We start from the raw sequence: 15941 nt of genomic DNA, 5'->3' as shown, positions 1-15941 counted from the left end.
ACTGTAATTGGTTTTATTGTATTGTTATAATTCTCTACTTATTGCTATTCTTCTAATTTAAACAGGCAGTGGCAAAGCCAAAAGGTTTCACCTGTGCGAGATCTATTGACTTTGACAATGTTTTAGGCATGTTGCACAGCAGCATTAGCTGCTGTACAACATGGCTTAAAGTCAATTAAAAAAGCAATATAACACGGCCAGCGTTGACCGCGTCATATGACTTTTTTTTCTTTACTTTAAGCCATGTCAGCAGCGTGGGCTGCTGTGCAACATGGCTCAAAGTAAAGAACAAAAGTGCTATGTTTGAGTCCAGCGTTAATCACGTCACAGCGCTTTTTCCTAGATTCAAGTCATGTTGCATCTCAGCTCAGGCTGTTGTGCAACACGGCTTAAAGTTAAGGGAAAAAAGCGCTATGACATGAACAGCATCGATTGCATGATAACCTTTTATAATGTAACTGGAACTCGTGTAAAGCTTTTCAATACCTTTGGGTCGAGGTGGTGCTATATAAAAAAGAGTCAAAACACGAGAGAGGCGCAGGGGAGAAGGGTGGTGGCAGAAACAACAGAGGGGAGAGAGATGTCAGACCAACTGCAAACATGTGCATGCTGAGGGTAGAGCTTGTGTTGAATGCCTGGCTGCACTGGGTGCACAAATTATGCCTTCCAAGAAGGGTTTGTTAGAGTTTGCTTTGTTCTGTCTGAACTTGTTTTGACATATTAAGAAAGGAGCAATGTTTCTCCAGAGCAACTCAAGATTAATGATTGTTTGTGTGACCCGACTGATTGTGTAAATCCAACAGATTTGTTCTATATCTACCAGAGTGCATTTGTATACAGAGCTGTTTGTGTAAGTAACATGCTTGTGCAGTTACCGGTTTCCATGCAACAGAATTGCTTAAACAACTAACTGTTTACTCTAAGGAGATATTGGGGGAAATCATGAGAATGTTTAATAAATTGCAGCACGTTTTTGTAAACTGCAGCAAGATAGTGTAAATAACATGCTCATTCAATTAACATTGTTCAATGAAGACATTAACATTTTTAGCTGGAGGCAGCAAGCAACATCAAGATAGCATGAAGATGGGAAGGGTGGCGAGAAAGCATTAAAAAACATGCACTCTTAAGGAGTGATAGCAGCAAAGAGAAAATAAATACCTCCATAAATGTGCAGTCAGTGGAAGGACAGTTGTCGCATACAGGAAGCTGTACTTGGTCCAAGCTCCACGGCTGGGACACTTACGTAGACACGGTAAGAAGCCAGAGGCAAAGAGGACACGTGAACCAATAAGAAGCAAGAGAACGAGAGTGATGTTGGAGCCAACCAATGGTAAGTAAAGGTAAGTAATGGGTGGGCTCTAAGCCTGTTTTAAGCTTTTTTTAATGTACAAGAGATTTTGGAAGCACAGCTTAAATACTGTGAAGGCAAAACCTAAAAAAGGTTCTTTTTCTTGTTCTTTCTGAGTGTACTTTAGGATGGGAAACATAATGGATGAAATTAGTGCTGCTTCTCTGGGTAGACACTTGAGGCAAACATAGCCTACTTAATATGACAAAGGTCTGCTTCAAGAAGAGAGGAGATGGGAGAATTTTTAGTCTACAGGACGTTGATCGGGAATGGACTGCTCCCAGGGATTTGCAAAATGAACCTTTGTAATGAGGTAGTTGATTCTGACATTCGTTCAACTTGATCACTGCTTAGCACTATTTGTGTGTTTTGTCTTCTCTCTTAAAGCAGCATAGATCTTTTTTTCTCTGTGAGCGTATATAAATATAGACTAGAAATATATATTAAATCATTCAAATACTTCTCAGTGTCGTTAAACCTGTAATGTACATTTCTTTCATTTGGAACTTTTTTCCAGTTATGGGATGTACTGAGCAGGTGTATAATGGCAGAAGCCAAGAGACCATACTATGAAATTAGATTTGATTTATTAGGGGATAGCTTGGCATGCTATTAAGAAAGCCAGCGGGCAGGATACATTGGTGCATAGCTTACTCACAGGATCCAAATGGGAATTCAGTAATTTCACACTGTGCTTAATGCTGAAATTTCATATCAACAAAAGGACTGTAAAGCCATTAACACGGTATGATTGTTCCATATGCAATCGCTAGAACTTTCTATTTTTGCTCCAGTAGAGGAGAAGAATAACACAGACACAGGAGTTATTGCTGCTGAAATCACAAAAGGCACCTCAGCTGTGAGATCTCCACAGGATGTGATATACTGTGGCATCAAGAATTGTTAACAAATATCAGGCTAAAACCTGCTTGAACACAGCTAATACTTTATAAATTCTTCCAAACTGAGCTATTCACACAGAAAACTGCAGGTAAATACAGAAACATGCATTGTTGCAGAAACATAAATACTAAATGTCGTCAACACAGAGACTCTTTAACCTAATTTGGGAGACAACACTGAAACCGAGGAGCTGACACTAGCCCAGATCATGTGCAAATATACTTTGCGCTATTAATCAAGAACAGGGTGCAAGCTAGCTTATTCTCTATTTCAATAGCAGGGTATGCTCAGACGTTGAGTCCCTTGCTCACTTTGCCACTGGATTCAAGCAAGCCTGGCTGAAGACGACTGAAATGCAAGAAACCGGTCCTAGGAAGCTTGTTTCCGGTCCAGGGAAGGCATGGCTTGACAGTTCGTGCTGGACTGTTCCCATGAGGCACAGGGTCAAACTGATTTGCATATGGCCATGTCTGAACTGGGGTGGCAGAGTGGGCTAAAGAACAGTGATGGATCAAACCCAGATCTGTTGACTGGGTGTGAGTGTTTGATTGGTTCTGATGCTCCGTCCATCACCACCCCCTTTTGTACCGCCTTATTCTCTATTTCAAAACATTAGCTAATTGACAACGGTAAACATCCATTTGTACGCTGTCATTACACCGCGTACCATTACTACGCAAGCGTTACAACGCATGCGCTGTAATAACGCGTAGCCATTTCTAAGCATGTTATTACAACGCATGCGTTGTAATGCGAACCACATCGTTGTAAGGAAACTGAGGCGTTTCCTCACAACGATGTGCAACGATCACCGCCCATCTGACGACGCAGGCAGGAAGGAGAATAGAGGACACGAGGAGAGAGAGGTAAGAGGGTCTGTTTTTAAGGGTTTAGGGTTTAGGGTAGGGGGAGGGTTGTGCAGGGGGTAGTCTTTTAGGATTAAGGGTAGTGTTGTGTTTGAGGAGTAGTGTTTTGGGGGTTAGGGTAGTGTCGGGGGTCATGCAGAGGAGTGTTTGGGTGTAGGGACAGGACTGGGGGAGGGTTGTGCTGGGGGTAGTGTTTTAAGGTTTAGTGTAGTGTTGTGGTGTTTGTGTAGTGTAGGGTAGTGTATTAGGGTTTAGGGTAGTGTTGGGATGTCGTGTAGGGTAGTGTTGTAGTGAAGGGAGCGGACTGGGGCAAAAGTGAGGGTTGTGCAGGGGGTAGTGTTTTAGGATTTAGGGTAGTGGTGTGATGTTTGTGTAGTGGAGGGTAGTGTATTAGGCTTTAGGGTAGTGTAGGGGGGTCAAGCAGGGTAGTGTTTGAGTGTAGGGACAGGACTGGGGGTCGTGGGAGGGATGTGCAGGGGGAGTGTTTTAGGGTTTAGTGTAGTGTTGTGGTGTTTGTGTAGTGTAGGGTAGTCTTTTAGGTTTTAGGGTAGTGTTGGGGTGTCGTGCAAGGTGGTGTTGTAGTGTAGGGAGTAGACTGGGGGTCAGGGGAGGGTTGTGCAGGGGGTAGTGTTTTAGTGTTTAGGTTAGTGTTGTGGTGTTAGTGTAGTGTAGGGTAGTGTTTTAGGGTTTAGGGTAGTGTCGGAGTGTCTTGCAGGGTAGTGTTTCGGTGTAGGGACAGGACTGGGGGTCGGGAGGGTTGTGCAGGGGGTAGTGTTTTAGGTTTTAGGGTAGTGTTGTGGTGTTGTGTAGTGTAGGGAAGTGGTTTAGGGTTTGGGTAGTGTTGGGGGTCGTGAAGGGCAGTGTTTGGGAGTAGGGACAGAACTAGGGGTAGGGGCAGGGTTGTGCTGGGGGTAGTGTTTTAGGGTTTAGGGTAGTGTTGTGGTGTTAGTGTAGTGTAGGTTACTGTTTTAGTGTTCAGTGTAGTGTTCGGGGGGTTGTGATGGGTAGTGAATGAGTGTAGGGACCGGAGTGGGGGAATGTTTATGTTCGTGCAGGGGGTAGTGATTTAGGGTTAATGGTAGTGTAGTGGTGTTTCAGTAGTGTAGGGTAGTGTAGTGTTTGAGTGTTTTGGTTGGGTTTTCCTTTTTTAGATGTGTTGGGTAGTATATTTCTATGTATTATGTAAAGTACTGTTGTATTTTAAACATTTTTAAAAAGGGGTTAAATGTTTTTTTTTTAATATGACACGTTATTCCGCATACCATTTATATTACTAGGCAAGTTTTTACTTCATATACATTAACACTTTCAATGTAATGGTATGCAAAGTAAAAACTTGCGTAGTAACGGTTATTGCTAAGTAATAACCGCGTGGTAATGGCATGCGAAGTAATGGCATGCAAAATAAAGTGTCATATTCGTGTGATCCTTCGGAAGAAGGGCAGCATATGCCATTACTTCTTTGCAGCAAAATCTGCTTTTTTGTGTTCCCTCCTGATTTTTTTTTCTTTATGAAACCTAGATTGCTGGCAGTTTTTGGAATGCTGGGCAGTTAGTGATTGCCAATCAATTGCTCACTGCATGTCCCCTACTCCAGAAACATGGCAAAATCTATTATGGCAGTTTTGCTTTTAAATCCACTGTAAAAACATAGAATTACTGTTAGAAAAGGCCAATTCTAGGGTGCTTTCCCTCAGCTTTTTACTTATCTCCTTCCCAGTTTTCCGCGCTCTAGATGCTAGCCTTAAGATTTGAGCACATCTGGCAATGTTGTGCAGTGTCAAAGCTCTGTAATTGTCATATACATACTGTGGATATATGATTAGTGGATTTGAGTAAGCTGTTGGTTCCTTGTCATGGAGTAAGACCTATACCAGAAGCATGTATCTCGAATGCACCTCCGTGGGCCTTTCCCACTGGTTGTGCCATCCAAGGCGGTAGCTCATTGATGGTGCCACAGGTTTATCCTGGTGGGGCCTGTGTGCACGGGTTACTGTTACTCGGTTTGGCATTTATTAAGCTACGTCTCACGGTTCTGCATGTCTCTTGCTATATCAGAGTTCTCCCTGGCGACAGTGTGTGGTATTAGGAAGAGTTTAGGCAGGTGTGTGTATGTGTTACCTGCAAGAGTCGTAAATTACACCAGATAATGTGTTTGGTACGATGGGGCCTGCTTCTCAAATTAGATTAGCGTGAGGGGGTGTAGGGAAAAGCTGTTGAGCATTGTTTCCTACGGACAGAATAGTAACAGAATAGTGTTTGGTATTTATGAGTTCATAATGGCGAATCCTCTCCAGTAATGAGTGAGGGTTTGACATTACGGTGATGGAAATGTCACTTTGATAAAGTGGGCATTTTGATGCACTCCTGATAGAGGGCCATAAACAAGCGTCTCATGAAACTGCGGACTTCTGACTCTCAGGGGCCTTTCTGGAACAGTTGGGTGGGGTGAATTGGGATCTGCATTCCAAGGGGCAGTGTCTTGGCCCCACTAAAGATTGTGATCAAACCTCATGGGGTAGGATGGTAGACAGGACAAACTTGAGAGAGGGCCTGTGCATTTCAAAGGTGGGCTCTTGAACTAAGCAAACACAAGGATATGATGGACGGAGCGCTGAAACTTTTCTGACACTCACCCCCAGTCACAGATCTGGATTGAATCCATCATCGTTCTTTAGCTCACTTCGCCACCCCAGTTCACACAGAGCTATATGCAAATCAATATTGACCCTGTGCCTCATGGGAACAGTCCAGCCTGAACTGCCAAGCCATGTCTTCCCTGGACTGGAAACAAGCATCCTGGCACCGGTTTCGGGCTAACAGCTCTCATCAGCCAGGCTAGCTTGAATCCAGCAGCAAAGTGAGCAAGGGACCCACGTCTGGGCATACCCTGCCAACTTAGGGCGAACAAAGCAAACACAAGGAGATGATGGACGGAGCGCTGAAACTTTTCAGACACTCAACCCAAGTCACAGATCTGGGTTGAATCCATCATCGTTCTTTAGCTCACTTCGCCACCCCAGTTCAGACACAGCTATATACAAATCAGTCTTGACCCTGTGCCTCATGTGAACAGTCTAGCCCAAACTGCCTAGCCATGCCTTTCCTGGACCGAAACAAGCATCCTGGGACCAGTTTCAGGCTAACAGCCCTCATCAGCCAGGCTAGCTTGAATCCAGTGGCAAAGTGAGCAAGGGACCCATGTCTGGGCATACCCTGCCAACTTAGAGCAAACAAAGCAAAAACAAGGAGAAGATGGATGGAGCACTAAAACCTTTCAGACACTCACCACTAGTCACAGATCTGGGTTGAATCCATCATCGTTCTTTATCTCACTTCGCCACCCCAGTTCAGACACAGCTATATGCAAATCAGTCTTGACCCCGTGCCTCATGGGAACAGTCTAGCCCGAACTGCCAAGCCATGTCTTCTCTGTACCGGAAACAAGCATCCTGGGACCGGTTTCGGGCTAGCTTGAATCCAGTGGCAAAGTGAGCAAGGGACCCACGTCTGGGCATACCCTGCCAACTTAGGGTGAACAAAGCTAACACAAGGAGATGGTGGACGGAGCGCTGAAACTTTTCAGACACTTACCCACAGTCACAGATCTGGGTTGAATCCATCATCGTCCTTTAGCTCACTTCGCCACCGCAGTTCAGATAGAGCTATATGCAAATCAGTCTTGACCCTGTGCCTCATGGGAACAGTCCAGCCAGAACTGCCAAGCCATGTTTTCCCTGGACCAGAAACAAGCATCCTGGGACCAGTTTCAGGCTAACAGCCCTCAGCAGCCAGACTTGCTTGAATCCAGTGGCAAAGTGAGCAAGGGACCCACGTCTGGACAGCGTGTGGTGTTTGAAGGGTGTTGGGGGAACCTGAGCCGGGGGATGAGACTGTCTTCGCCCTCCATAATGGGAGGACGACAGTGCCTGACATTGTGGCCTCTCTCTGAGGTTGTTGGCTCCCTCCCCCTGGACCTACGTCACAGGGTGCTTTTATTTAAAAAACACTGTGACGAGACCCAAGTGGTTTTGTGTGCCTTGTGGGCATCTGGAGCTGACTAACGGGGGTCTATGGCAGGTCACACCTCCGCTTAAGGTAACACTGTGGTAAACTCATTTGATACCAGTGATCACAGAGACAGTATGGTACATTCCGCCTTGCTGGACACAGCAAAGAAATTACAAGCTGGGATGCTGTCTCTTTCATCAGAAGTATGCTGCAAATAATTAAAATGGCCAAGTTGGATTACACACCACTAGCAGGAAGACATGGCTAAACCTTTCCTGCAGCATTCGAGAAAATCAAAAAATTATTCTTCCTGAGATTATTTTCCTACAAATTGCAGAAAGTGATGTAACATCTCAGTGGGGTCAGCATAAGAATTTTACATTTATAGATTTAGGGGAGTTCACCAATCACTACTGAGTAACCACTTTAAAGCCAGAATCTCATCAAATAGATTCAGGATATTGCTGGAACAGGGGAAGAAATATGGGACCAGTGTGGAAGAAATATTGAGCAACCTGGCGAGGAGTATGGCGTTACTGACTTCAACTCCCCCTTAAATCTCTTCTTCAAAGAGTTATTCTCTAGGAATGTAGAGCTGCCCCTGGCACCTCAGTGATAATTAGGGGCCCTATGTCTCTGGACTTCCTTTCATAGAGCTGGAAAGATGAGTGACTCCCAAGGTAAAAATACGCTATAATGACCTGGAAAGTCCTGGAGCACATGCAGTAATAGAATATTTGGCTGTGATCATGATGAAAGTGTTTATGAAACCTTTCTCCTGCTAGAACCTGTAAGCTGTGGTCGAAAGAGTATTCCATGAAAGGTAAGGACGCTTGCAGCATCAGAACATTAGTTACAGAACTATTGCTACAAGTTCTAAACACCGTGTTAAGTGCTTTCAGTAGCCTTTGGAAATAGTAAGTTACTAGGTCTTTAATAGACATGATGTATTTTCCCAAAAACGTGAGTCTTTGAAAACTATTCTATTTTATGACTGCTAAAAACAAATACACTACTGGCCACTAATGTCTGTTTTTGAAGAGGAACCAAGTCATTGCTGTGCCTGAAGTCTTACACCTATTTAAATAGAAAAAAATGCAATACTACTTGAATAGATTATGATCCCTGAAACAGAAGTGTCTCATTGTTGCCATTATAATCATGAAACATTTTGTTAAATGAATTGATTTTGGAATTGTATTGCATTTTATTTTGTTTATTTATTAATGTGAAATTTGATTTTGATGCATTTTCTTTGAGGGAAGCATGTTCCCTTCAGGCAAGCTAACATGGCAAAGCCTCGGATTCCTCACAGAAACTTGCTGTAATTTCAAGAACTATATTAACTTTGTGGGGAATAATCCGCAGCTCCAATAAGGCTGAGCCCTGTCTCCCCCCAATAGTTTTTATCTAGTTTCCGACAACCTTCATCTTTTAATTGATTTATTTTCCAAGACTCATGTTCAGTGCTTGTTTTTCCTTGTATTATTTGTATCTCTGTCATTTTGAGTATTTTTCTGTGGCAACGTGCTTATTCTATATTTGGTAACTGCATCACTGAGTAAATTGAGCAATCAAAAGAGGGGAACTGCACTGAGAGAGAAAACTACAGGATCCTTCTCTTGAATCATCTGTGAAAAAATTAGAGTTGCAGTGTTCAGGATCTAGTTTCATTCTACGATTACAAAGCACGAGGAATTCTGGTAATTAAATACGAATACCAGTTCTAACCAAACAGACAACATAATGCACAAAGATCCAGTTACAAAAGGTGTTAGATCTAACTGGAATTGTCATAATAGCAGTTCAGCAGGTCTTCAATGTCTGGAACTTGCTACTGTGGAAACCATTTGATACTTGCCAGATGTTAAATTACCAGGGACACTACTTGTTAGAAAAGGGATTTCTGGTAGGCTAGGGCAAGCGCCTAAGCCAGGCAGAAACCACCACTCTAATCACGGCAAGGGAATTACACGCTGAAGATGACCCCTGCTTGCCCTCTTGTTAGCTTGGTAGAGCAGTCAGGCTTATCTTGGAGGCAATGTGTAAAGCATTTTTGCAACACAAACACACAGCAGCGACACACTAGGCACAACACATAGGAAACTCCACACAAGGTTATATAAAAAATAGCCTTTGTAGTACTCATAAAACACATTAGAACATATCACATAAATACACTGTGCCACTAGGCACTTGGTATTACTTTACAGGGATCATATACATCAAAGGGCCATTCGGGCCACTGTCATAACATCACCACTAAAAATTAGTGGAGACAACCAGTAACTACTGGTAAGGGCGAACTTAGCACCGACACGTTAGGCATACATAATTAGCAGTGCACCATAGGAAAATAAACCTGTAAAGTGCACACATTGCCACCACAGCATAAACACATTATGCACAGATATCATAGTATTACTGAGCATATGATGCAAAATATAATCAGCAGCAATGCAGGGCAACATCACCACACATCCCCAACCTCTTAGGCATAATCATAACACATTGTATGCCCCCATACCTCTGAGAGCCCACTGGCCACCAAATGGCAGTCCCAGCACCTCTGCTCTCAACCCAGACTGTTGGGTAGTTCTGTGGAGACTCCTTGCTTCACCCAGGCTCGGGGTCCTCCGTTGAGGTTCCACCCCACTATCACGCTCCCAAGAGCAAGAATGCCCCCGGAGGCGGAGAGACCTCACTTAGTCTTGTTTCTGCCAGAGAGATTGCTCCCGATGTCAAAGCAAAGTGGAGCTGCCATGTGGCATAGCTCCCACATGTCGGAAATGCGGGACTTGTTTTGGTGCTACTCACGCACTCGAGTGAATTCTTCCCAGGGCCCCCTCGGGGTCGGAGAACAACAGGCGGCCCACTTCCTCAAAGAGGCACCGCTGCTCTGACTTCCTCGCTGTGGCCTCGGAAGCCTGCAGGGCTCCAGCTACATCTAGCCTGCCGGCCACGTCCCCAACCAGGCTACAGTTGCCTGACCTCTGGTGATGGGCACGTCCTGCCCTCAGCGTCTGTTTTCGTTGCAGAACCCCGCCCACAGTCAGGCAGAGTCTCCGCCTGACTCCTGGCCTGCAGTCAATTACAGAGCGAGGTCTCCGTCGATTTGGGAGAGCTAGTGTGACTCCTTGACTGCCAGGCAATCATGTCCCACCAGCCCCCGTCAGGGCTCTAAATCCCCAGGGCACAGCAATCCTGGAGCGCTCGCCACACTGCTTCTTCTCCACTGCAGGAGAAAGGGACTGCACTCGCAAGTGCTCACAACCACTCCACTTAGAGCGCTTCAGGGCCAGGTCCAGGGCGATAAGCAAAACACACAGCGCTCTGCCTGTCTCCTACTTCCAGACACCAGCAGGGAACAAGCAGCGCTTTTTCTTCAGGAATTACAACGGCAGAGCTTGCACAGGCAGGCCAGCACACTTGGTCTCCCAGCCAGAACAGCAGACCCTTCAGCTGCCAAGCGGGGCAGTAGGTCAGTCCCCAGCAGCGGTTTATCCTGGCAGTCCAGCAGCCTGCCGGCCACAAGTCCCAAGTAAGCACAACAGTACACCTTTTATGGGATCACAGCCCCAATACTTATACCAGCTACGTCTTTGTTCTCCCCCTGGCACAGGGCTCTGTGCCCAGTCCAAACCACTTCTGGGGGGCACTTATAAACATCTTTTCAGTGCACAAACATCATCCTTTGTTAGTGTAGGCTCTGGCCCCAGACACACCACAGGGAGGTGGAGCCAGCATTGTGGAAGGCAGGCACAGTCCTATTCAGGCCCAGGTGCTACTCCTCACACCACTCCAAATGCAGTTTGGCTTATTCAGCCTAGCGCTGACTCACCTAGCCCCTCTGGAGCCACTGCGCCTCCCCAGCCCCTGTCACTCCAGAGCCAGACATGCAATACACAACAGGCAGGCACTGAGACACATAGGGGTCTGTTAGTATGTCGGCCGAATCGCCACCGCCCGCATGGCGGTGGCGATCCGCCCAACATTATCCCCCGCCCGCCTCCCATTTCCCCCCGCCATATTATGATGGCGGGGGGTACTGTGGTGGACGGGAAGACCGTCTGCCGCTTTTCCGCCTGGTTGACGAGTCGACCGGGCGGAAAAGGGTTGCATATGGTGGCGGTGTCTGCTAGACACCGCCATCCATATTACAATGGCAGCGGGAAGCAACCTTTCCGTGGTGGCAACAGACATGCGGTCTTCTCAGTTGGGGGCCCATAGCGGGCCCCCAGGGTGTTGGAAGGGTGGGGGGTGCACATGGGGGGTACCTATGATACCCCCCTGCATTTGCAGGCACAAAGTGGCAGGCACCGCGTAGTGCCTGCCACATTGTGCATGCACATGCACAAGGTGCATCCACAGCATTGTGTCGGGCAGTGCTGTGAGCACCGCCCGCCACAATGTTGTGGATGGGGGATGCAACCGCCACCATGGCGGTGGCATCCTAATTGCCGGTGCGGGACTGCCGCACAACTGGCGGCCGGTCGTCCGCCTGCCATCCTAATAGGCCCCATAGTATACAGAAATGCCCACTTCTAAAAGTGGCATTTCTAAAATAGTGATAATAAATCTGTGAACATCATTACACAGCATTTATTACCACTATGCCAAACATACTAAACTTGATCATGCTACTTCTCTAATGTCAGGAATTACCACTGAAACACATAGCAGGGAATCCCCAATGCATTCCTATGAGAGGGCAGCCTCACAGTAGTGAGAAACCAAAATGGCTGTTTGTCACTTCCAGGACATGCCACACAGCTAAGGCACATGTCCTACCTTTTACCTACAGCACACCCTGCCCATAGGGCTAGCTAGAGCCTACCTTAGGGGTGACTGGTATGTAGTAAAAGGGGAGTTACAGACGTGGAACCCACTTTATGTTCCACGTCACAGCGGCAGTAAACTGAGCACGCAGGCCCTGCAATGGCAGAGGACTGAGACAGGTTTGAAAAGCTACTTTGGTGGGTGACACAAGCAGTGGGGCAAGCCCACCAGTAGCATTTTATTTACTGGCCCTGAGTATATGAGATACCACTTTACAAGGGACTGATATGTAAATTAAATACGCCAAACAGTTGTAGACCAATCTTACCACATTTACCCTAGAGAGCACATGCACTTTACACTGGACAGCAGTGATAAAGTGCCCAGAGTCCTAAAACCACCAACACCAGGTCAGAAACCATACCAGGAGGAAGGCAAAAAGTTCAGGTATGACCCTGCAAAAAGGGGCAAGTCCAACACTACTCTGTCAGCATTTGTTTGGATGTCAGAACTACACTTTGCGACAATTAATGTAGCTATAAGGGAGGTAATTTTGTATGCAGTTTTATGATGCAATAATTCACATCCAGTAAATTTAAAATACAACGTAGACTGGAAAAGTAAATTTGTAACCAAGGATTTTGCCTAATTACATAGCCACCTTAATGAAAGACGTGAAACTTAGATGAGAACATCAGATGGTAGTTTTGTGGTACACATGTGTTAATTGTAGCAAACAAAAGTGGCCCCTGTCACTCCTAATACCTCCCAAGGTCACCCTCCTCCAGCCTCTTCAGGATCAAAGCTTGATACCACCCACTGAAGGATTAACTGAGATACACACCTAGGGAGAGTGACTACTCCACACCAGACAGATTCTGCCTCTTTAAAGTGGCAAAATATCATGGGTGTCCCTTGACAGACAGCTGCCAGAATACAAAGGATGTGCAGGAAGATATCTGTTGAGGGAAAGCATTGATCAGTTGAAGCTGGGCTTCTCTCACAGGTGTGGCTGTAGCATGAATGAAACCAATGAAGAAGGTCAACTTTGGTACGGTGATTAAAGTGACTAGCACAGACTGATCACCTAAAAGTCAGTATGCGAAAGTCGCCTTTAATGCAAATACAATATGAATGCATGCTGACTAAAGATTATTTTCCGTGTGCAGAAATAATCTATCCTTGTATCTTAGTTACACTGCAAATTGTCTGTAAATGTCCTGGTTTTCAAGTGTATAATAAGAATTAAGGGTCCCAAAAATAAGTCTAAACTATGGTGCCAGCCCCCCAAAAAAGCAGAGTAAATGGGACAAAAATAGAGGACGATTTTCTATTGGCACAGTGAAAAAATAAGGATATTGATAATTCAGGTACCTAGGTGCGGCATTCAGAACTGCTGCTTGGAAGCAAAACAAATATTTGATTTCTCCTCGAACAGAAACTAGCAGATTCATATGAAACATCTGTCAATATCAAATTGTCAAAAGGTTTGAACACACATTGTTTTTTTAATTAAAACAAAAAATGCACAACGGACAAAAATATTTTCAGCAAATGCACATTCACTTTTTATTTATTCGTCTGTTCTGTTTTTATATCATTGGCTATGCAAATTTATAAAATTACAAAAGTAAACAAGGAGCTAAAGAGGTTTCACTGGTTCGTAGACACAATACTGCCTTAATGGTCAAAGTAGAGACAGTTGAATACATATCACTCTACAGCTGAAGTTACCATGGGGACCTATTACGTATGTGAGTGAGAGGGACTTCAATTAGGGTGTTAATAGATGGGGTGCACATAGGTCCGACGTGCCTAGAAACAAAGAGAAAGAGAGGATTAGCTATTAAAGGTGAGCAGACAGGGTTTACAATTAAGTGTTGCAGTACATAACATACAAGGATCACAGGGGCTTTTGTGGAGTCAATTGAATGTAGGTGCAAATGTAGCGATGATGTAAAAATAGAATGCATTTATTTGAGTAATGTGGAAAGGAAAATAAAATATTGACTATGGGAATAACCTCGGAAGAAAGAGGTGAGACTAAATCTGAGGCAACATATTAAACATGGTGCTAAAATGAGCTGCATAGAAACAGTTGAAGCCATGTGTAGGAATTAGTTCAGCATTGCTGAAGTAAGAACATGGCCATCCATAGCAGAGACAGACAATGAGGAATTGCATCATAAACCCAGATTTATTAAGGCTTTGCTCAGCTGCAAAGTCAATCAATTTGAGGCAAAATATTACATTGTTATTTACTTTTCAGAGCAAAAGTTATTTTGTGTTGGAAACGTGCCATTTTCTTAGTGCAAACAAGTGTTTTGTGTCACAGGGGCATGACTGCTGGTTTACTTGGGCAGATTAGTGCAAGCCCCATTTCTTTTGGTGCCTACTAGGATAGCCAGATCGGACTTTGCATTTGAAGTAGGTGTTAACAAGGGGAAATGTTTGATTTCTACTAGTTACTGGTGTGCTCAAGAACATTTTCATAACATGGGATATTTCTGATTTCGTCTAGTATTTTCAAGAGTATAAATCCTAAACTAGAAAGCCACATTTACCCCTGCACCATAGTGCCGGAATTGTATGTCTCATAAGGCAGCCTAATTAGAGTGCCAGAGCACGAGATGACACCAGGCCCAACTTAGTAGGTATGTCTCTGAGCTGTTCGCCCTTCCTCCTTCTCATGCTGTAAAATCTTACCTGTCTTTGTTACCAAGTGCTCATTTAGATTTTTTTAAAGCGTGAAAAGGTGTAGCTTGTCTATTTTCCCCCAGCATGTTGCACTGCATTCCTGGAATTAAACCCTAGAAAGAGTAGGTCAGAGTAGATTTTGTTGTTACTATAAAGACATGTGTTGTGGCCTACTCTATTTATCTCTCTCCTTCCCTTTTCCTCTACATCCCTGCTTTGCTTTTTAGGTCTCGCCTAGGCAGCGCTTGCGCTGTCTCGTTGAGACATGCAGTATACACTATAGTGTATACAAGCTCCACCCACTCTCCACCAATCATTTTCATTGGTTGGTGTTTTAAATGGTGACTTCCAATTGGCTGTAGGCTTGTTAGTCCCTCCTTTGTGTCCTTCCACGGCTATTGGCCCCTTTACTGCACAGACTACTTCTTACAATGCCTTCTCACCCCCTATGATTACATTGCCAATGCTTGTTTTATTTGTTTCTCCCGTCCCCACTCTCATCTGCTTTGCCAATGCTTGTATTTCATTGCCAATGCTTGTTTTATTTGTTTCTCCCCACAATGCTCGTTTTATTTGTCTCTTGCAACTCTCATCTGAGATTTGTTTAATTATTACTGATTAATACAGCCCACTCCACGGGACCTTTTTATTTATAATTAATACAGCCCAAGCCGAGGATCGAACTCTGCTCTTCAGCTCCAACGTCGGCAGCCTTATGTGATACGCCACCTCCCTGGCTTCAAGACAAGCCCCTTAAAGGGGTTTATCTCTGTTTCCATTGCGTGCACTTTACAGTGCCCCTGGGGCACAAGCAGGGACCTACTACAGTGCTTCTCTATCAGAATGCACTTTGCGCGGTCCCCCCGGGGCACAAGCAGGCATCCACTTCAGGTCTAAGCAAGCGTGTGATGAGTGGAAGCGTGTGTGTGTGTGAGTGCGCACGCGAGGCTGCAGGAGTAGACGGATGTCGAATTTCATTATCGCAAGGGGGAAACACTCATTACAACGACTGTATTCACGTGCTGCCTTTGCAACTCGGCTTTTACATCGCGGGAGACTTAACACCGCAGGTTTTTAGATCGCGTGCACATTTACTTTGGTAACATTTACAACGCAAGCAATTGTGTCGGATTAAACATTTTGCTCACCGATGAACATTATAAATCGGCGTGTTTTCACGCTCGCGCATGCCCATCAAACAGCATTCTGCACTTTCTCTACAATACTGTGTCAATTGGCTCGGATTAAACATTCTGTTTACCGATTAACATTATAAACTGGCGTGTTTTCACTCTGGGAAACAGTTGACTTGTATTCATCTCTGTGGAGCAGGC

At 44.9% G+C, this 15941-nt stretch overlaps 1 protein-coding gene across 1 annotated transcript in view; it reads right to left on the bottom strand.

Annotated features, from left to right (window-relative positions):
- Positions 1–13454: 13454 nt before the first annotated feature.
- LOC146830675 (uncharacterized) overlaps positions 13455–15941 on the bottom strand; it is a 29407-nt gene continuing 26920 nt past the window's right edge. Inside the window, exon 2 of the mRNA XM_085604064.1 lies at positions 13455–13725. The gene's annotated coding sequence lies outside the window, so the exon portion shown is untranslated. The remainder of the gene's footprint in view (positions 13726–15941) is intronic.

The sequence above is a fragment of the Triturus cristatus genome, chromosome 5_1 (assembly GCF_964204655.1).
Source record: "Triturus cristatus chromosome 5_1, aTriCri1.1, whole genome shotgun sequence".
NCBI classification, from domain to species: Eukaryota; Metazoa; Chordata; class Amphibia; order Caudata; family Salamandridae; genus Triturus; species Triturus cristatus.
Note: the sequence above shows the minus strand (reverse complement) of the source record. Positions and strands in the feature narration are given on the sequence as shown.